The following is a 22982-nucleotide window of genomic DNA, read 5'->3' on the forward strand; positions in this document are numbered from 1 at the left end:
GCTTTTAGTAAAATGGAATAATTAATCAATATTTCTTAAAAGACAATTCAACAATTACATCATTGAGGTTGAGGGGTACTAGGAACACAATTCAAATTTAGACTGATCATTTCTCAGGGTTCTTACTAGGGAGTTTCCCACTGGCAAGTTACTGGTTTGTCAAATCGAGTCATTGAGGCATATTGAAGCTTAGTCTACCTGTACATTTTGTATGGGCCTTTATGATTGATTTGTGTGCTGGCTTCATGAGAATAAGTTTCTGTGAGTGGGAAAGTTTTGGGCTTGGCTTGTAGCTGCAGTTTCACTGGGTAAACCCATGATAGTCTTTTCTTTTGGAATAGGGTTTGAGGGTCTGATCTTTTTGGTGATGTTTTAGAGAATTAGGGTACAGATATTTTGCTCTTGCATTATTCCTTTTGAGACTGGGGGAATAGTAATCATGTCAATTCATAGGTAAGGGATATTGATGAGAGAGGTCATGTAAGGGGGACTGAGTGGGCAATCCCATCTTGCCAAGGGCCACTCTGTGGCCTCCTTAGCCATCACTGTGACTCTGTCAAGACTTCGTGGTCTGATGCCTCCCAGCACCTATTCACTGCCTTAATAATGAGAAAAATCTAAAGTATCTTCTGGATTTTAAGGATCCTAAATAATTCAGGTACATCAGGCATTTGAATTATCATAGATATCTTAAGTATCTTAGTTATCACTTTGCATAATAATGCAATCAGTTTAAACCCTATTGTTTCCTTTGATTACCTTAAGTATCTTTTCTATCACAGATATCTTAAGTAACCTAATTAACATTTTCCCTAGTAGAAATATGGTCAGTTTAACTTCATTGAGTCTTTTGAATTTTTTCTTTTCTTTTTACTTTTTTAAGTTTCTCTTATGTGTTCAATTTGATCATCAAATTTTCTTTTCAACTTGGATCATTTTGTGAGGAATTCCTGGAAGTCTTCTTTTTCATTAAATGTGTATTTCATTCCCTAGAGTAGTATTACAATCAGTTTCCATGGGTTAGATGATTCTTGGTTGTAGTCTAGGTCCTTTGCCTTGTGAAACATAATATTCTAAACTTTTCAAGCCTTTGATGTAGAAGCTTCTATGTCCTATGTAATTCTGATTATGGTTCATGATATTTTAATTTTTTTTTCTTTGGGCTTCTTGAAGATTTTTTTCCTTGGTCTGAGAATTCTAGAATTTGGCAATAATAATCTCATGATTGTTAAATTTGGGATCTCTTTCAGGAGTTGATTGGGAGATTCTTTTAATTTCTAGTTTCTGCTCTTATTTAAGAACACCAGGGCAGTTCTCCCTGATAATTTCTTGTAATATGATATTGGAGCACTTTTTATGATCATGGCTTTCAGGCTTTTCAGCCTTAAGTTATGTCTCCCAGATCTATTTTCCAGGCAGTTGTTTTTCTAGAGAGATATTTCAATGTTTCCCCTCATTTTTCAGTTTTTTTATTTGTTTTAATGTTTTCTACTGTCTTATGGAATCACTAGCTTCCATTTGTCCAATTTTAATTTTTGGAAAGTCATTTTCTTTTTTGAGGCTTTGTACCTTTTTTTTTTTTATAGAGAGTTAATTTCCTGTTTCCTCTTTTCCTTTTATAGGGAGGGAGAGGCAGGAAGAAGGGAGAGAATATGGATTTGAAATACCAGAAAACAATTACTGAAAATTATACTCACATGGAATCTAGAAAAATGAAAATTAAACATTAAATAATAGATAATATTTATATGGTGCTTCATTGTTTATAAAGGGCTATACATATGTTATCTCATTTAATCCCTCATAACTACCCTGTGAAGTAGGTAATATTTTTATCCCTATTTTACAGATAAGTGAAAACTGAGCCTATGATAGGTTAAATAACTTGCCTGGAGTCAAACAACCAGTAACTATCTGAGAAAGGATTGAGTCTAAAGCCAGAATTTTGACTCACCAGGCCATCTAACTGCACGATGACTGTGTTTATTTACTTAGAGAAGTAACTTAATTTCTCAGATTTCTAGAAAACCGTCTATAGCCAGTTTCAAAAGAGATGCCAACCTACTCTATAGCTTTTCTTAACCAGAGTTTCTTACACCAATGAAATCATAGGTCTGATAAAAATTATTTTTGAAATTACTTTTGAAATTTTTCATTTATTTCTTTGTTTGCTTTTGGGGTATGAAATTATATTTAGCTATCTACCCTTCCCTCCCCCCAAAATACATATATAGTACATTAGTGGTAGTCTCTCCGAAGCTGAGAATGACGATTGTCTTTGTGCATTATCATCTATTGATGTACCCTCATGTGGCTTTGAAGTCCAAAGGCTAAGGCGCAGAGTTTGTGGCACATGGGGCATGGGACACCAGTTGTTACGGGAGGTGCGGTTGTTGTCTGGTGTCGGCGTTCACGTGCAACGGCAAGGAGTCGACTTTGCTCATCTTCAAAGGTGGTGGCGGCATGGTTAATGTGGGTTCACCAGCTGCTTCTGTCAGAGGCAGCGAGTTCTAGTTGCTTTGGTGTAATGCCAGCCCACTTCAAGTTTGACTTTAGCTGATCCTTGAATCTTTTCTTTGGTCGGCCTTGTTTCCTGAGTCCAGCTGACAGTTCACCATAGAATACCTGTCTTGGTATTTGCTGTGGGTCCATGGGGATGACGTGTCCAGACCATCATAGCTGGGTTTTGAGGACCATGACTTCGATGCTGGTGGAGTTGGCTCTGTCGAGGACTTCCTGGTTGGTGAATTGGTCCTGCCATTGGATCCTCATGATTGACTGGAGGGAGTGTTGGTGGAATTGCTCCAACTGCTTCATGTGCTTCCGGTACAGTGTCCATGTCTCACAGCCATACAGGAGCAAGCTGAGGACCACTGCGTTATACACTTTGAGCTTCGTTGCAGTGCTTACACCTCTGTGTTGGAGGACTTTGGAGTGCAGCTGCCCGAGTGCCTGGGTGGCCTTTTGGATCCTGGCATTAATCTCGTGGTCTAGGGACCCGTCATTGGCGATGGTGCTGCCCAGGTACTTGAAAGTGTTGACGTTAGAAAGCTGCCTGCCATTGATTGTAATGCACGGCTGGTTTGTTGGCCTCCCTGGTGCAGGTTGGAACAGCACTTCTGTTTTGCTCAGGCTGATAGTCAGGCCAAACAGTTTTGTTGTGGTGGAGAACCTGTTTTCTTGATGGGCCATGAGAGCACAGTCATCTGCGAAGAGAGCTTCCAGGATGAGTCTCTCTGTTGTCTTTGTTTTTGCAGTCAGGTGGCAAAGATCGAATAGTGAGCCATCCAGTCAGTATTTGATGTAGACACCCAGGTCTAGATCCATCACAGCATGTCGTAATGCTTGGGTGAAGAATAGGTTGAATAGTACCGGAGTGAGAAAACAGCCTTGTTTCACGCCATTGGAGATGTTGAAGCAATCGGGAGTCTCTCCAACAGATAGGACTTCCCTTGTCATGTCGACATGAAAGAGCTGGATCAGTTTGACGAATTTTTCTGGGCAACCGAGCTTGCTGAGGATCACCTACAATGCATCCCTGTTCACTCTGTTGAACGCCTTTGTCAGGTCTATGAAGACAATGTAGACTCAGGTTCTGCTCAAGGCATTTTTCCTGCATTTGCCAAGACCATGTCGATGGTACTGCGATCTGGTCGGAAGCCACATTGTGATTCAGGCAGGTTCTGCTCTGAAACAGATGACAGGAGTCTGTTGAGTATAACACGGGCGAGGATCTTTCCAGCAGTGAGATGCCTCTGTAGTTGTCACAGGCTGCTCGTGAGCCTCTGTTCTTGTATAGGGCTTCGGTGGAGGCATCTCTGAGTTCTGGGGGCATGTCTTCCTCTTCCCATATGCTGGTCAGCACTATGTGGAATTCCTGGAGCGCCTTTCCATTTAAGGCCTTGTACACCTCGGTTGGGATCCCATCTTTACCAGGTGCCTTGCCTGCACTCATTTGTTTAATGGCTTTCTGGACTTCCTCTATTGAAGGAGGGATGTCAAGTTGCTCCATGATGCAGTTTTGGGGGATCTGGTCAAGGGCACTTTGGTTGACTGAAGAGGGTCGGTTGAGAAGCTGACTGAAGTGTTCTTTCCATCTGTTGCTGATGCCTTTTTTGTCTTTTATGAGAGTGTCACCGTCAGAGGATAACAAGGGCGCAGTGGCGGATTTTAATGGCCAATAGACAGTCTTGAGGGCACTGAAAAATTGTTCATAGTTTTTCGTGTCAGCAAAGCGCTGGATTTCTTCTGCCTTTTTTTTCCACCATCGGTCTTGCATCTTCCTGATCTCACACTGTGCCGTGGCTTGGAGGGACTTGAATCTGTCCTTTTTAGGAGCAGAGTTTGTGTTATTTTGCCACTCCGTAAAGGCTTTGTTCTTTTTGTATATAGTACATTATAACCCCTTATACTCATTGTTTTCTGTTAGCATGAAAGATGTATTCAATGAACACATGGAAACATATTAAAGTAATCTGTGATTTTGAAAGTAGGGGGCTAAATTTACTGGATTCATTAGTGTCATTTTCCAATTATAGAAATTGCTTTTACAGTTTTGAAATCCCACCAGACTGAGGAAGCTAAAGACTGCATCACTGATCTATCTCTACTCTCCATGTTGAAATTCAAATTCTAATCCTTGAAAACATTTTACCTGTGCCTATCAACTTACCTTTAAAAGGGATAATTTCTAACTCAATTAACATTCATTCCAAAAAGTTAGTGCAGAAAATCTTTCCTTAAAGAACCAAGGGTTATAAATTTAAAGCCAGAAGGAAATTTACTTGCTTAATTTTATAGATGAAGAAACAAAGCCCCTGAGAGATTGTAACACTCCCAAGGTCACACAGGTAGGGAGCCTAGATTCAAACTTAGGTCACATGAATCTAAATGCCTCAAGCTATTGTACCTCCCCATGGTGTATACCATTTGTGTCTAGCCAGGCGTTCTTTGATTTGACCAGATATTTTACACTTACTTATTTGATCACACCCCAAATTATTCAGATATAATGTGCAAACATCTTAATATACATTTATGAAATTTATGCATCAACTGCTAGGATCTTTTCCCCTCCTTCACTCAACACCCAGGATGTTTTGAGATTGAAATGAAATCATAGATATAGAGTATTCCCTGATCCTTATCCTTAATTCCTGCTGAGCTCAAGTAATATTTATAGAACAAAATAGAGGTGTGCTGGTAAATGCAACTGGGCTAGGGGAATGACATTGTATACATATATTTTTAAGTTCATCTGTGTTACTAACACCTTTAAAAGTCTAGACAATAATCAAAATAATCAACGAACCCCCAATTTGTAGAAATTGCCATTTCTGAGGTCTTAATGTTCAAAGCTGAAAATTTAACAACTGACCTAGTTGGAGCTGGCTTCACCCCATTCCTGCCAGAAGCCAACTCCAAATTCACAAACTTGAGAAAGTAGTCTCTGTCCACTTGAAGGCATGCCTACCTAAGGGATGCTGGAAGTCCAGCTGCTACATTAATTGGAGAGTAATACTAAGTTGAAATTGTTGGGAGACTAGAGTAGCTGAGTGGAGAACAATAAGCGTGACTAACAGGTAGGTCCTGTTCCCTTTGAGAAACTTCTCCCAGTGGTTAGAACATCAAGGTTTGTGTTCACAAAATCACAGAATTTCAGAACAGAAAAGGAACTCAGAATCTTGATCCCATCTAAATGTAAGAATTTCCTCTACAAAATCTCCAACAATTTTAGTCATCAAACCTTTGTTCAATGACCTTGAAGAAAAGAGAATCCAGTTCCTCAAAGTAGCCCAACATTGAAATAGTTCTAATTGGTAAGAAGTTTTCCCATATTTTAAAACCTCCATTGGGTTCTCAGACACTTTATCCAGTAACTAGCTATTTGTCCATGTGCCCAAGCAGAGCATCTTTAGTCTTTTTTCCATCTGGCAGTCCTTAAAATTCAACTATTTGAGCCTAGGGTTTGTGATGGAGACTTTGTTGAAACTGGAAAACAGGAGATTCTTCTTCTGGGAAGATTCTGTATCCAGAAACTGATTTAAATAGTGGCAGAATAAATTAGGATCAGTTAAAAACAGGTTTCTGGTCTAATCCTGAATCATTAGTACTTTCAAGTTCTGACTACATGCCTGTACCTCTTCCTAGCAAAGGAAAACTGAAGCTTTTCTCTTTTTTTGGCTAAGATCCCACCAATGACAGAAGTTTTGCTGGCAGGAAAGGTGTTAGTAGCCTTGCTTGGCCAAATGAAAGGCTATAAAGCTGGGCAAGACATAAACATATCTGGGGGCAACAGAAAACTATAAAAGGCAATTTTCCTGAAAGAGGGAACCATTCCTGCTGCTAGGAACAATGGGGAGCTGTACTCAGATATCAGAGAGCTGAGAAGAGCATCCATCAAAACATCTGCTGGGTACTAAAATGTCAGAGGAACACACATTCTCATGTAAGTTACTTTACTAGGACAAATATTTGCTTATTTATGTATTTTCCCCTCCTCTTTAAAAAATAACATTTTCCTCTCCTGTATAATGAATTTCACTTTGGCATGTGGGAATTCATTCTTTCTATATATTGGGAGGTAAAGTGTTCTATGTAGATTTCCCCAGGCTTCCTGGGTTTGGTCTAAGAGATGAAAGAAGGAAAACATTTCCCAAAGTAAATTTAGGTTCTTCTTGCCACGAGAATCTCTGGTATAAGAGTTATACTATAACACCGACAAAATGCCAATTGGCTTTTTCCTCTTAAATAAAAAAAATAATAATACAAAGTTCATCAGGTTGACTCCTGGGGATGAATTTTTCTAGCAAAACAAACAAACAAACAAAAAACCAACAACACTTCAAGACCATTCTCTAGCATACAGAAGGGTTGCAATCTGTCTGTGGAGGAAACATCCACCCCAACATTACAGTTACTAGAAGTATTGAAGCCAACAAAGACAAGAGCAATTCCCCTCCACCCAATAAACCCTATATTCTTTATTCCTTGTCCATTTGTTCCTCTGGGAATCTATTACTGCTGGCTTTGATGTATGCATGAATGCCACAAAATGTGCTTTTCTTATCTTTGAAATCATCAGATAACATTAGTGCATGGCTGATTTATCAATATGTGTGCTGTTTAAAAAAGATTTATGTAAGTACTGCTGTGACAGGACATATGTACTATTGATTGTGTAGTTGGATTTAGGTTAACTAGATCTTATTGGATGGTACCCTGCAGGTGCCATCTGACCCTCCAGAAAACACTTTGAACATGTACTAGTTTCTAAATTTGGATCAAATCTTTTGTTGGAGATAATTTTTTAAAACAGAATTGGCTTTCTAAATAGTCAGCATCATATGCATTGATTTTCTTCTGCTCATAAAAAAACAGTATTTCATCCATCCACTAGATGAAGGGCAGATTCCTACAGGAAAAAAATGCCCTTCAGTATTTTAATGGTTGAATGACTCTTAAAGGAACTTCAGTTGTGCTGCAATAGAGACTTTAAAAAATATCTTTCCTGGCATTTAAGAAGGTTAAGGAACTTAATAACATCCTTCAGATATACTAAGGAGTCCTAGATGAGTGCCAATGAACAGCTTTCCTCTTTCCACTGTGTACAAGAAGGGAAAAAGTAGACATATTTTTATTAGAGTGTATGCAGTAGGAAGAATTTATCAATTTTTGCTAGACCCTAGAATGGAAATAAGAAGGGAAATGATAGGGAAGGTCTTCATTGGGAATTTTTAAGACACCTAAACTGTCTATGTGGGATTAAAAGATCATCTGTTTTGACTAAATAGAAAAGTGCTAATGGAATTTTATAGGCAAAACAATAAGTGACCTTTCTTTCTATAATGCCTTGAGTGAATTCCCTTGCCTTTCAGGAAGAACCTCTTCACATCCCTTTCAGCCCTAAGGTTCTATAATTCCAACAGAGTAACTATTTGCTTCTTTTTAATAGTTCCACTAATTCAACCTAGAATGTAGTAGGGGGATTTGGTACTTGCCTCACTCTAAGTGGTAGAATTAAAGTTAGGGGTAGATAACAGACATAGGGTAGTAAATGTGTCAGAGGAATTGCAAAGATATATTTAAGCCTAAAGAATTCTCCCCAATGGAATTAGAAAAGAAGCTTCCATCAGGCTGACCAAAGACTTCCAGACCACTAGTGATCTTTAAAGAGCTAAGCTGTTTGGTCCTGTAGGAAGTCAAAAGAGTTTAGTTGGAAAATCGATTTGGGGGATATGAATCTACAAGTTTGCAAGCAAGAGGAAGGGATTTCACTCTCTTCCTCATCTCTTTCAATATGTTGTATTTTTTTTAGACTTTTACCTTTTGTTTTAGAATCAACTCTTAATACTTAAGGGTAGCAAGGGGCTAGGAGGCAAGCTAGGAAGTATCTGAGGCTCAATTTTTTTTAGTCTTAAAAACTTTAATTAATTAATTAATAATATTTTCAATGATGGTGTGTAGAGGCAGTGAAAGTTCAGACTTCCACAAACCCTTCCTCACTGATTAAAAACAAAATGCTTCAAGGGGACTGAAAACCTAATCTAACAACAGGACAGAGTTAGGGACTTCTGGACTCAAGTTATAAGGTACACCCCCTCAAAAGCCTGAATTCTAGAAGGGGAAGGAAGAAGGAAGGTCCCAGGACCCCTCCTTTACCTACAGTACTGAGCCTCCAGCAGTGGCTGGAATTTCTGGGACGGTAAGGGCTCTAGTCTGGAGTGAGTACATTACTGGCAGAGCTGTGCCAAGCTTAGGATGCTGAAAACAGTAGACAGGGAGTCAGCTGGAGGAGAAGCTCAAAGAAGGCAACCCAATTGTAGCCAAGACACTCTATCTGCCCCCCCCCTTTCTGAGGTTTTGGCCTCAGGGCACATCCAACTCTGCAAGATCAACTCCTCCCTTGCTTAATTTTATCAATAGGGTAGCAGATAAGAAGCCTTCAGAGGGCAGGGGAGCTCAAACTCCAACTCCCCTCCCCCACTGACTACACTGAGAGCCTGCTAACTAAACTCCAAGGGTGAAGGCTGCAATTACTACAGAGTAACTTGATAATAATGTGGGAAGACCAGCTCCTTTTCAGCTTCTGCTGCCAGCTAGGGAAGATCTGATATTAGGGCTCAACCTGACCAATCAGCAGAGCAGAGAAGAAGCCACTTCAGGACAGAGTTGCCCAAACCCACAGATCCAGCCAAAAATCAAAGGAGCAAGACTACAGGCAACTATGGGGGGAAAGAATGGGGAAATATGAGTAAACAACAGAAAAAGAAAAAAGAAATTACAACAGACAGCTTCTATCCAGGCAATGAACAAAGAGCAAATGGAACAGAGGAGGGCCACGGAACACCAAATGGAAACACAGAAACTGCAGTGAATTGGACACAGGCTTCAGAAGAACTCAATATACAATTCAATACAAAATACAATACAATACAAAAAATAATTAAGAGAGACTGAAGACAACTGTTAAAAGAACTTAAAAAACAAGATAAGTCATCTGGAAACAGAGGCACTTGAACTAAAAGGAGAAAATAGTTTCTTGAAAGCCAAAAGTAACCAGATTGAAAATGAGGCAAAGAAGATGAAAGATCAGAAGGAGAAGGATGACCAAAAAGTCTGGGAAGAAATTCAGTCTTTAAAAACTAGAATCTAACAACTAGAAGCAAATGACTTCACAAGGCCTCAAGAATCTATAAAACAAAATCAAAAGAATGAAAAAAACTGAGGAAAATATGAAACACCTCATGCACAAAATGATAGACCTGGAAAACAGAAGAAGGAGAGATAATTTAAGAATTATTGAACTACCAGAAGAGCATGACAAAAGGGAAAGCCTGGACATCATTCTACAGGAAATTATCTAAGAAAACTACCCTGGCATTCTCAACCAAGAAGGAAAAGTGGAGATTGAAAGAATCCACAGATCACCTCCTGGATTTAATTCTGAATTGACAATGCCCAGGAATGTTATAGCCAAATTCAAGAACTACCAGACCAAGGAAAAAATATTACAAGCTAAGAAGTCATTCAGATACCATGGAACCTCAGTTAGGATAACACAAGATCTGGCGCATCTACACTGAAGGACTGAAATGCATGGAATATAATATTCCAGAAAGCAAGGGAACTAGGTTTACAACCAGGAATCAACTACCCAGCAAAACTGACTATATTCTTACAGGGGAAAGTATGGTCATTAAAAAAATAGAAGAATTCCAAGCATTCATAAAGAAAAGACCTTATTTAAACAGAAAATTCACAGATACAAAATTCAAGAGAATCACCAAAAGGCAATTAAGAAAGGGGGGGGGGACATTTTTAAGAAACCCAATAAGTTAAAATAATTAGTATCCCTATAAGAAAAGAGGATATTAGTAACTCTTAAAACTGCTATTATCACCTGGGTAGCTAGAATAATTATACTTAGAGGGAACAATGAGAAACTGTATATATATATATATATATATATATATATATATATATATATATATAAAACTAGAGGCAACCAAAAGTGGTTAATACCAAGAGAAATGTGAAAAGAGAAAAAATGGGATAAATTTATAATTCATAAAGAAATACATGGTGGGAGTAGGGAGATCACCAATACACTGGAAGGGTAAAGATGGTGGAGACAGGAAATACTTCATTCTTATGTGCATTGACTCAAAGAGTCAATTTCAGATCAATTGGGGCAGAGAACTGATTTTCACCCTATAGAGAAGTAGAAGGGTAACAAAAAGATTGTGGGGAGGGAAATGTTACAAGGGAGGGAGAGGGAGGGGGGTATTTTAAAAAGACCCTAAAGAAAAATAAGAGGGGAATAAGAAGGGGGGGGGAGAAAAACAAGGGTGGGAATTAGAGGGACTGATTAAAAACAAAGCACTGGTGTAGAAGGAAATAGTGAATGAAAGGGTAGGACTAGGAGTGGGAATCAAAATGTTGGGAAATACACAGCTGGTAATCATAACTCTGAACAGAATGTACTCACCCATAAAATGCAAGCAAATAGAAGAGTGTATTAAAACCAAAAACACACCATATGTTGTCTATAAGAAACATAGATGAGGAAGGTAGACACACACAGAGTAAAGGTAAGTGTATGGAGCAAAATCTATTGGACATCAACTGAGAAAAAGAAGGCAGGAGTAGCAGTCATGCTATCTGACAAAGCCATAGCAAAACTAGATCTAGTTAAAAGAGACAGGGAAGGTAACTACATCCTGATAAAAGGCAGTATAGACAATGAGGAAATATCAGTATGCAACATGTATGCACAAAATGGCATAGCATCCCAATTTCTAAAGGAGAGAAACTACTGGAACTCAAGGATGAAATAAATAGTAAAGCTATACTAGTGGGAGACCTGAACCTTCCTTTGCCAGATCTAGATATATCAAACCAAAAAATAAATGAGAAAAAATAAGAGATGTGAATGAAATCTTAGAAAAAATTAGAGTTAGTTGATATGTGGAGAAAAATAAAAAGGGACAAAAAGGAATACACCTTCTTTTCAGCAGCACATGGTACATTCACAAAGATTGACCATGTACTAGGGCATAAAACATTGCAAACAAGTGCAAAAGAACAGAAATAATAAATGCAAACTTTTCAGATCATAATGCAATAAAAATAATAATTAGTAAGGGTACATGAAAAGCCAGATCAAAATTAATTATAAATCAAATAATATGATTATCCAAAATTGGTTAAAGAACAAATCATATAAACAATAATTTCATTGAAGAAAATGGCAATGATGAGACATACTTTCAAAATCAATGGGATGCAGCCAAAACAGTACTCAGGTATGGAATTTATATCCTTGAGTTCTTATATTAACAAACTGGGGAGGGCAGAGATCAGTGAATTGGGTATGCAACTCAAACAACTATAAAATGAATAAATTAAAAATCCTTAGATGAAAACTCAATTAGAGATCCTAAAAATTAAAGGAGAAATTAATAAAATTGAAAGCCAAAGAACTATTGAATTGATAAGTAAGACTAGAAGATAGTACAGTGAAAAAAACAAATAAAATAGACAAAATACTAATCAATCTAATTTAAAAAAGGAAAGAATAAAACAAAATTAACAGTATCCAAAATAAAAAAGGGAAACCTCACATTTAATGAAGAGGAAATTAAGGAAATCATTAAAAACTATTATGTCCAAATATATGGCAATAAATATGACAATCTAGGCGATATGGATGAATATAAATAAAAATATAAATTGCCCAGACTAACAGAAGAAAAAATAGAATACCCAAATAACCCTATATCTGAAAAAAAATATTGAACAAGCCATCAAAGAACCCCCCCCCAGAGAAAATCCCCAGACCAGATGGATTCACAAATGAATTCTAGCAAACATTCAAAGAATAGCTAATCCCAATACTATACAAACTATTTGACATAATAAGCAAAGAAGGAGTTCTACCAAATTCCTTCCATGACACAAATATGGTACTTATTCCAAAGCCATGCAGGTCAAAACCAGAGACAGAAAACTACAGACCAACCTCATTAGTGAACATTGATGCAAAAATATTAAATAGAATACTAGCCAAAAGATTCCAGCAAGTGATAACAAAGGTTATTCATTATGATCAGGTGGGATTTATACCAGGAATACAAGGATAATTTCAACATTAGGAAAACCATTCACGTAATAGACCACATCAACAAGTAAACCAACAAAAATCACATGATTATCTCAGTAGATGCAGAAAAAGACTTTGACGAAATACAACATTCATTCCTATTGAAAACAATTGAAATTTTAGGAATAGACCCTTTCCTAAAAAATAATGAACAGTATATAAACCATCAGCAAACATCATGTGCAATGGGGATAAATTAGAAGCATCCCCAATAAGATCAGGAGTGAAACAAGGATGTACATTATCACCTCTTATATTTAACATTGTACTAGAAACACTAACTATAGCAATTAGAGAAGAAAAAGAAATTGAAGATATTAAAATAGGCAATGAGGAGACCAAGCAATCACTTTTTGCAAATGATATGATGGCAAACTTAAATAATCCTAGAGAATCAACTAAAAAAACGAGGGGAAATGATCAACAACTTTAGCAAAGTTGCAGGATACAAAATAAACCCATATAAGTTACCAGCATTTCTACACATTTTCCAACACATCTCAGCAGCAAGAATTAAAAAGAGAAATTTCATTTAAAATCACTGTAGACAATATAAACTAGTTAGTAATATATCTGCCAAGATAAATACAGTAATTATATAAACACAAATACAAAACACTTTCCACACAATTAAAACTAGATCTAAATAACTTGAAAAACATCAATTGCTCATGGGTAGGACAAGCTAACATAATAAAAATGACAATCCTACTGAAACTTATTTACTTATTCAGTGTCAAACTCACTGAGCTACCAAAAAACTTTTTTACTGAATTAGAAAAAAACATAACAAAGTTCATTTGGAAGAACAAAAGATCAAGGCTATCACCGGAAATAAAGAAAAAATGTGAAGGAAGGTGACCTAGAAGTACCAGATCTCAAGTATACTATAAAGCAGTGGTCATCAAACAATATGGTACTGGCTTAGAGACAGAAAGGGGAATCAGTGGAAAAGACTTGGGGTAAGTGACCTCAGTAAGACAGTCTATGACAAAATCAAACATCCTAGCTTTTGGGACCAAAATCCACTATTTGACAAAAACGGTTGGTAAAAATGGAAGACAATATGGGAGAGATTCAGTTTGAATCAACATCTCACACCCCACACCAAGATAAACTGAGAATGGGTGAAAGACTTGATTAAGAAGAAGGAAACTATAAGTAAATTCAGTGAGGGCAGAATAGTATACTTGTCAGATCTTTGGGAAAGGAAAGATTTTAAGACCAAGCAAGGGTTAGAAAAAAATTACAAAATGTAAAATAAATAATTTTAATTACATTAAATTAAATAGGTTTTGTTTTGTACAAACAAAACCAATGCAACCAAAATTAGAAGGGAAGCAACAAATTGTAGAAAATCTTCATAACAAAACCTCAGATAAAGATCTAGTTACTCAAATTTATAAAGAACTAAATCAATCATACAAAGAATCAAGCCATTCCCCAGTTGATAAATGGACAAGGGACATGAATAGGAATTTTTCAGATAAAGAAATCAAAACTATCAATAAGCATATATAAAAGGACTAGAGGGGGGCAGGTAGGTAGCTCAGGGGATTGAGAACCAGGTCTAGAGACGGGAGGTCATAGGTTCAAATCTGGCCTCAGACACTTCCCAGCTGGGTGACTCTGGGCAATACACAGTATTGATTCCAAGATGGAAGGTAAGGGTTTATAAAAAAAAAAGGCTTTAAATCTCTTATAATTAGAGAAATGCAAATCAAAACAACTCTGTGATACCATCTTACACCTAGCAGACTGGCTAACATGACAGCAAAGGAAAGTAATGAATGTTGGAGGGGATGTGGCAAAATTGGGAAATTAATGCATTGCTGGTAGAGTTGTGAATTGATCCAACCATTCTGGAGGGCAATTTGGAACTATGCCCAAATGGCACTAAAAGACTGTCTGCCCTTTGATCCAGCCATAGCACTGTTGGGTTTGTACCCCAAAGAGATAATAAGAAAAATGACTTGTACAAGAATATTCATAGCTGCGCTCTTAGTTGTGGCAAAAAATTGGAAAACGAGGGGATGCCCTTCAATTGGGAAATGGTTGATCAAATTATGGTATATGTTGGTGATGGAATACTGTGCTCAAAGGAATAATGAACTGGAGGAATTCCATGTGAATTGGAACAACCTCCAGGAACTGATGCAGAGTAAGAGGAGCAGAATGAGAAGAATATTATACACTGAGTATATACAGAGATTGATACACTGTGGTAGAATCGAATGTAATGGAATTCGCTATTAGTGTCAATGCATTGATCCAGAACAATTTGGAGGGATTTATGAGAAAGAACACTTATCTACATTCAGAGGAAAAACTGTGTGAGTAGAAACACAGAAGAAAAAACAACTGCTTTATCACATGGGTTGATGGGGATATGATTGGGGATGTAGACTCTAAATGATCACCTAGTGCAAACATCAATAATATGGAAATAGGTTTTGATTAAGGACACATGTAAAACTCAGTGGAATTGTGCACTGGCTATAGGAGGCAGTGGGGGGAGGCTTAGGGAAAGAACACGATTCTTGTAACCATGGAAAAATATTCTAAATTGACTAATTAAATAAAATTAAAAATAAAAATAAAATAAAATAAAATGTAAAACATTTTAAAAAAAGAATTTTTTCCTTTGGCTACATGATTCTAGTTCTTTCTCTCCCCTCCTCCCACCCCACCTCCCATAGCCAACTCGCAATTCCACTGGATTTTATATGTGCCACTGATCAAGACCTATTTCCCTATTATTAGTATTTGCACTATAGTGATCATTTAGAGTCTATTTCCCAATCTTATCCCCATCGACTCATGTGATAAAGCAGTTGTTTTTCTTATATTTTTCTACTCCCACAGTTCTTTCTCTGGATTTGTATAGTGTTCTTTCTAATAAGTTCTTTGGCATTGTCCTGATTCATTGCATTGCTGCTAATAGAGAAATCGATTACCTTCAATCGTACCACAGTGTATTTATCTCTATGTACAATGTTCTCCTGGTTCTGCTCCTTTCTCTCTGTATCACTTCCTGGAGGTTGTTCCAGTTCACATGGAATTCCTCCACTTTATTATTCCTTTGAGCACAACAGTATTCCATCATCAACAGATAGCACAATTTGTTCAGCCATTCCCCAATTGTAGAGCAGCTCCTCATTTTCCAGTTTTTTGCTGAGGCTAGATTTAAACCCATGTCCTTCCAATTCCATGTCTGGCTCTCAATCCACAGTGCCACTTAGATGCCCCTAGCCATGCTGGTTTGAAATAGGATTATTTGTCCACCAGGATAATGCATTCAGTATGGAGTCCAAATAAACAAGTTACATGGGAAGTAGTTGATCTCTGACAGCACTGAAGAGAGTCAGCTGTGGACTCAGAAAACAATTAGCCTTTATACTTGGGAACAAACTGGTGGAGAGGGGACAGATCCAGGAAGCACATATAGGTGACCTGTTCATCAGGGACAATTTAACTAATGAAAGTTAGTAGGAGGTCATTATGAGATGAGGTGAAATGGTACCGTTGTTGAGGTTCTGCAGGACTGGAATGAGTTACCTTGGCTACATGCATTATTCTCTACCTGCATCTCTCAGTTTTTGCCCATCTTCTCCCTTATCCTGTGTATACTTATGGAAAAGCTCATCCCAGGTCTATGGGAGGAATGTCATGTAGTTACTATGGTCACTATGTCATCTTAGTAAATGCTTTTACTTTGAATTAATGGTATAATTATTTGAGTTAATGGCTGATTATTGAAGTAAATGAATTGTTAGGGACATATAAGCCATGGTTTTTGTAGTGTGGACCCACGGAATTATCCCTTTATAAGGAATGATGAAGTTTGCTGATGGAATTGGAAAGATATTTTACCATTGCCTAAGCAAAGACTGGCCAAGACTACACTTTGCTTATAAAAAGCCAATCTTGCTATCCCCATACTCTCCCTTTGTAGAGTTGGGAGGTCTACAAGTGTTGTACAATGGACATAGTTTCATACTTTTTTCACGTACGCTGATTATTTTTCTGTATTTTACCATGTACTCTGATTATATTTCATGTACTGATGATTATTTTTTCTTTAAAAAGGACAATTATTTTATGAGGTAGTCCTCTGGGAGGGGGGAAGGACATTGAGGGAAATTATGGTGATTAAAAACAAAAGCCATTAATAAAAATATAAAAATTAATATGACCAATATAATTTAGGAAGTAAGTGCCTTTAGTTGAAGTGTGACCCCTGAGCAGAAGGCAACAGTAAGGAAGAAGGTAAACATTTCTCTTTTTTGCCTTCCACTTGAAGTCCATATAATAATATTTTGAAGATAACTACCCAGCAGGAAACATAGCATTCAGCAGGAAGAAGAGACAGAGAGATAGATGGGGTAGGAAGTAGTTTCAAGAAGTGTGATCTTTGGGAGCAGAGAGGATTTTGTGAATTTTAAGGACCAAATTATCCAAGCATTTGGGAGCTGAGCTACAAGAAAGAGCACTGCCAGGAAACCTATTTGAGTGACAGCACTTAGCAGAAACACTGTGGAGAATGGGGAGACGGTGTAAGGGCATCAGAACTCTGAAAGACTGAAGACATGAGTTGTGTTGGCCTAAGGTACTCCCTAGATATTTGCCTCACTGTAAGCATATTCTTCTCACTGGCCCTTTTGAAGAAGACGCCATGTATTTATGGAGTGAATGTTATATAGCTAATGTTGTTACTGTGCTCTGTGCCTTTGCTTTGAACTAATTGAATCTATTGCTAATTAATAATAAAAAAGTCTTCCTGTGTGACCTCATGCTATAATTTTAATAGTGAAATGTACTTTTTGAAATTCAAGATAATAGCTGTCCTCTCAAGGATTCAAACCATAAGTACAAGCACAGATTGAGGGTGAAGTAACCCCAAGAAGAGACATTATATAGCAAGCATTTGAAATATACTTCCATGGCTTCTTCTTATGGTTTAGGATTTCTTTCTCTTTCATAGAACTAGAGGCATATCAAAATTTAGTAATTATCCATGTAGTAAGTTATTAAATACATTCTGCTTTCTAGGGGGCAAAGGAAAAAGTGTCCATTTAAATAAACATGCTGATTCTTTGGTGCCTCGATGTGGGTACTCACTTCAAAAGTGCAGCTTCTAACACAACCACTTTTTATCATCCTATGTAACTCTTCTTGTCCATATCCTCCCATAAATCATCTTCATAGGGTCCATTCACATATATTGGAGACATTTCTTTATATCTCTTTACATTAAATGGGTCCAAAAGAGCACAAAGACTGTCTATCTGTTAACCATTATTCTCATATGAATGAATAAATGAAAAGCATATATTGAATACTTACTAAGTGCTAGTATACTAATTTCTAGTAAAACAAATATAGAAAAAAGCGATAGTCTCTGCCCTCCAAAATCTTAAATTCAATAGTATTCTTTCAAGCTTTCAAAATGACATAGGAATTTCCCTTTCCAGCCACTTATATATTTAATGAAAGCTTTTAAGACACTACTAGAGTGTAGTTGTTCACTGGAAATACATTATAGTTTATTCATAGTAATTATCTGTCTCTCCATTGACTTTTGAATGCTTAAAACTTAGGCTTCAGAAAATGTGGTAGTCTATGAATAGCAATCTCATAGCATCTTTGGAAGAATATTGGAGTTGAAAAGGTGGGCTTTGTTTTAGACATAATTTCTGCATTTCCCAAATGCATTTTTTTCTATAGTCTTCCAAATATTCAATACTGGACTCACTTGTTCATCTTTGGTTTTCTTTTAAGATGTGTGTACTAAAGGGACTACTACTACTACTACTATATTAATATAATTAATAATAATAATATTGATAATATATTTAATACCATAATTATAAGAATATAATGATATAATCATATGGTAATTATACTATAATAATATACATAATGATATCAATAGCAGTATTAAACTATATAAAATAACACATCCAACTGCATATCTCTAGAGTATCCAATAACCATTCTTCATCCACTTGACTTTTCCATTGTGGGTTGTTGGGCAGAACCATTTTGAGAGATTATATATCTCATTTAGGAAACTATTTGGTTATCTAGAATTTGGGGTCACAAACATAATGACAAGATTATACAGAGTACCTCACCATCTGATCTTTTTCCTATTTGGATTTTGAATCCTCAGAAATTAAGCATTAAATAGAAATGTTGGAATTTACTACCTTTAGTCATGCTTACTTATGCCTCTAAATGAGGGCTCTTAGAGATTGCCTCGTTTAACTCTTGTTTTGCAGATATGGAAACTATGATATGACAAAGCCTAGTAATTAAACCCAAATCTTTTTACTCCAAGTCCAGGGATTTTCCCACTGTTTTTGAGCAAAGTTCTTGGTCTTTTATCTCAGCTGAAGACCTAGAAACAGGAACTTGATTAATGGTGGGGAATAAGAGTTAACTGTTGACCTTTGCTGAGAAAAGCATATGGAGCACATGGACTGAATACATAGAATTATATTGGCCTAGACCTCTAGTATATGGACATGTGGGCTTTCAGGATAGATGCCAGTCTGTGGCAATAGATTAAGAAGTTACACTTTACCAAAATGTATGGTCAACCTTTATCAATAGATAGTGAATATGTTTTAGTCAAATCTAAAGCTAGAAAAAAAAGTCAATTAAAAATTTCAGGACCCAGAATCACTGATAACTAAGTTAGGTTCCTTCAGGTCAGCGAAAGAATATCTGAAACCCAAGTGTGCAATTCTTAAAAGCCAACTAGGAAGGAGTAGGTCATAGTCCTTCTTAGCCAGGAAATCTTGGGAAAAGGGAGGATATTCAAGGCCTATAGACATTAAGACAAAGGTAATATTATCTTAGAGTCAGAAAGGACCTCAGAAATCAGTAGTTCACTCACTTTACAAAGGAGAAAACTGAGGGTCAATGAAGATAATGGCCCTCTCTCTGTTCCTTGCAATACTTTCTCTTTCATCTCTGCCTCTATCTGCATGAAGCTTTTCCTAATATGATTAACTGCTAGTATCTTCCAAACAAAACTACCTTGCAATATTTAATATTTTGTATGTATTTATATTTATCTATTTTATACTTTTGATTCATATATTTTAATTTGTTTCTAACTCCAGCATTATTCTGAAGCTCTTTTCAAGTAAGAATTATTTATAATAATAAATACTATAATAATTTAATAAAATATAAATAATATTTGTTAGAATAATATTATTAATGGTAATAAATAATATAATAATAAATAAATGTAATAATCTTTCAGGGCCTAGCAGAGTTCCAAAAGTGTAGTAACTGCTTAATAAACTCATTTTGATTGATAAAGTGATTTGCCTAAGATCACATAGGGAGTATGGGGAAGGGTATTTTAATCCACTTCCTCTGATTCCAGAACCAATAATCTAGAAGAGGGTTCCACAGAAATATATCAGGAAGTGTGCTGACTATTTCTGTTAGCACTCTAAGCATGGTTTTAATATTTTTAATGTAATAAAATTTTATTTGGAAATATAAAAAGCATTCTCATCTGTTCACAAAATTGGAAAAAGGCCTATGTGCACAGATATGAGTTGCAAGCCATACTTTTCCTACTCCTATTCTAGGAGATAGGGTATCTAGGCACCATGGTGGATAGAATACTGGACCTGGAGTAAGGATAACTCATTCTCTCAAGTTCAAATCTGACCTCAGACACTTAGTAGCTGTGTGCCCCTGGGCAAATCACTTAACCCTGTTTGCCTCAGTTGCCTCATGTTTAAAATGAGTAGAAGAAGGAAATGGCAAACCACCACAATATCTTTGCCAAAAAAACCTCTAATGGGGTCATGAAGAGTAGGACATAACCAAATAACAACAATCTCAATGCTAGGAGAGAGTTGCTGGGTTTATTCAGGATTGTCTGAAATTCAGAGGAGAACTCCTGTGGGAATATCTAGGAAGGCTCGTCCATAAATCCATAGTCTTATATTCAGAGATAATTCTGAAAAGCTGATTTTATGTTCAGCCAAATTGAATCTTCCTGAGCTAGAAATTGAGTTGTATACAAAAAGATATATTATGCATATTCTATCTGCAAGTGTTGTGCTCAAGAGTTAAGAATATTAAGACAAAAAAAATTGATTCCCTCTAAGAGCTTATATTCTGTTGATAGAAAAACAACCCATGCCCAGATAAGTACAAGATAATAGGAGAACAGAAAGAACACTCACAACCAGGGGAGTCAGGAAAGTCTTTTCTTAGGAAGTGGTGCTTGTGTTGAATCTTGAAGGATGTTAAAGATCCTAAGGGGCTGGGGGTAAGAAGGGAGTTGCATTGGAGACCTGCTGTATAGTCCATTGCAGAGTCATGATGGGAAGATACAGAATGCTGGGTTCAAGGAAAAAAGAAAAATTTCTAGAGAACCTAGAACATGATGCATCAGCAGATTGGGGCCAATCATTGTGGAGAATATGTATTGAAAAGGAGAGTTCAGATAGGATTAATGAATCTAAGTAAATGCTAGACTGAACTCCTGGCACAATTACTTGGACAACCAGAGTACTAGAGGCAGCTAGATGTGGACAAAGCTCCAAAGTCTGGAGTCAGGGAGACCTGAGTTCCAATCCAGTTTCAAATACTTACTGGACTCTGTGTGACTCTGTGTGACATGGCCAAGTCCCTTAACCTCTGTTGCCTTAGTTTCCTGATCTATTTTATTTTCAACCCCACTTTTCCCCTCTAATATAAACCATCAAAACCCCCTAAGAGCCCCAAAGGATGGAAATGTACTTATTTCAGAATGAGCAGGGCAGGGGGCTAATTGAAATGTTCCATCCCTTCCTGCAGTGAGAGAGATGCTTGTTTATACCTCCATATCTGAGAAGAGTTTCCTGCCTGAAGTAGTTGTTCAGTCAATCTGGAATAACAGCTAGTTATTACTTCTTTGACCTAGGGTTAATCACTCAATCTTTATGTGTCTTCTTTTCCCAAAGGGGCAAAATAACAGAATTAAGCTTGATGGTCTTTGAAGTCTCTTCCAAATCTTAATTTGATGATGATGATGGTGGTGGTGGTGGGGATGATGATGATGGTGATGAAATCAAAAGTTTTAAACAAGGGAAAAAGTATAATTAATGAATAAGGAATGTATTCAGTACCTTATATGTGCCTAGCATTATGCTAAGAAATCAAGGTACAAATGCAAAAGGGATATGAAAATAATCAATATAGTTAACATTCTTATATGCTTCTTTAGAGCCAGGCACAAAACACTTAACATTTTTTCCCTGCTCTCAAAGAACATAGATTCTACAGGGGAAGCAGAACACATTTACATGTAAGGAAAAACAATATATATGCAAAATAGATATATCTTAATTTGGTAAATGGGAGAGCAACAACTTGGAGTCTCAGAAGAGGTCTAGTCAAGGATCTGGAATTTGATCTGAGTCTTAAAAGGAGCCAGGGATTCTAAGGGGTGAAGGGTAGAAAGGGAATGCATTGCAGGCATGAGTGACAAAGGTGCCATATATGAAGATAGAAGATAGTCCAATTTGGTTGCAGTTTATGAAGGAGAATAATGAACCAACAGCCTAGAAAAATAGGATGGAACCAGCCAAAGATAAATGTTTGCATTGTATCTTCAAGGTTAATGGGAAGTCACTGAAACTTCCTGAGCAGAGGGGCACCATGGCTGGACCTGTACTTTAAGGATCTCAGTGTGCTGGCTATGGGAAGGATGTATTAAAGGAAGGAAAGTCTTGAAGAAAAGATTAAGGAGCATATTGCAATTAAGGTAGCATATTGCAATAGTACATGCTAGAGGTGATAAAGACCTGGTCTAGGGTGACTGGGGCATGAGTACCGAGTGGAGAACAGATGTAAGAGATGTTGGATAGGTGAAATCAATGAGAGTTGGCAGTTAATTAGAATGCAGGTGTGCTCTGGAGTCAGCTCTAACTGGTCTGAGGGAGCAGATGGTTAAATCTGCATTGTGAGCATTTCTACCCCAGAGATCAACAATCATGTCAAATCAAATGTTGATTTTTTCTTTTATTATCTAGACTTTTAAAAGTGTTAATAATAGAAATAAAACTTTAAAGTGTTTATATATAGGATTTTCTCCCAAAGAATCTGGTGGTTAACTATTTATGAGCATACTCTTTAGAATGAATTTTTGAGCTCAGGTGGGAGTACAGCAGAAAGCCCAAGGAAAGATGTCATCATTAAACATGAAGCCAGGTGAACTGGACACTAACAAAAATAGCAACCAGTATTTATGTAATGCTTTAAGTTTGGTGAACTGCCTTAACATCCCTTTTCTTGG

This window comes from Monodelphis domestica, chromosome 5 (genome assembly GCF_027887165.1).
Source record: "Monodelphis domestica isolate mMonDom1 chromosome 5, mMonDom1.pri, whole genome shotgun sequence".
Lineage (NCBI taxonomy): Eukaryota > Metazoa > Chordata > Mammalia > Didelphimorphia > Didelphidae > Monodelphis > Monodelphis domestica.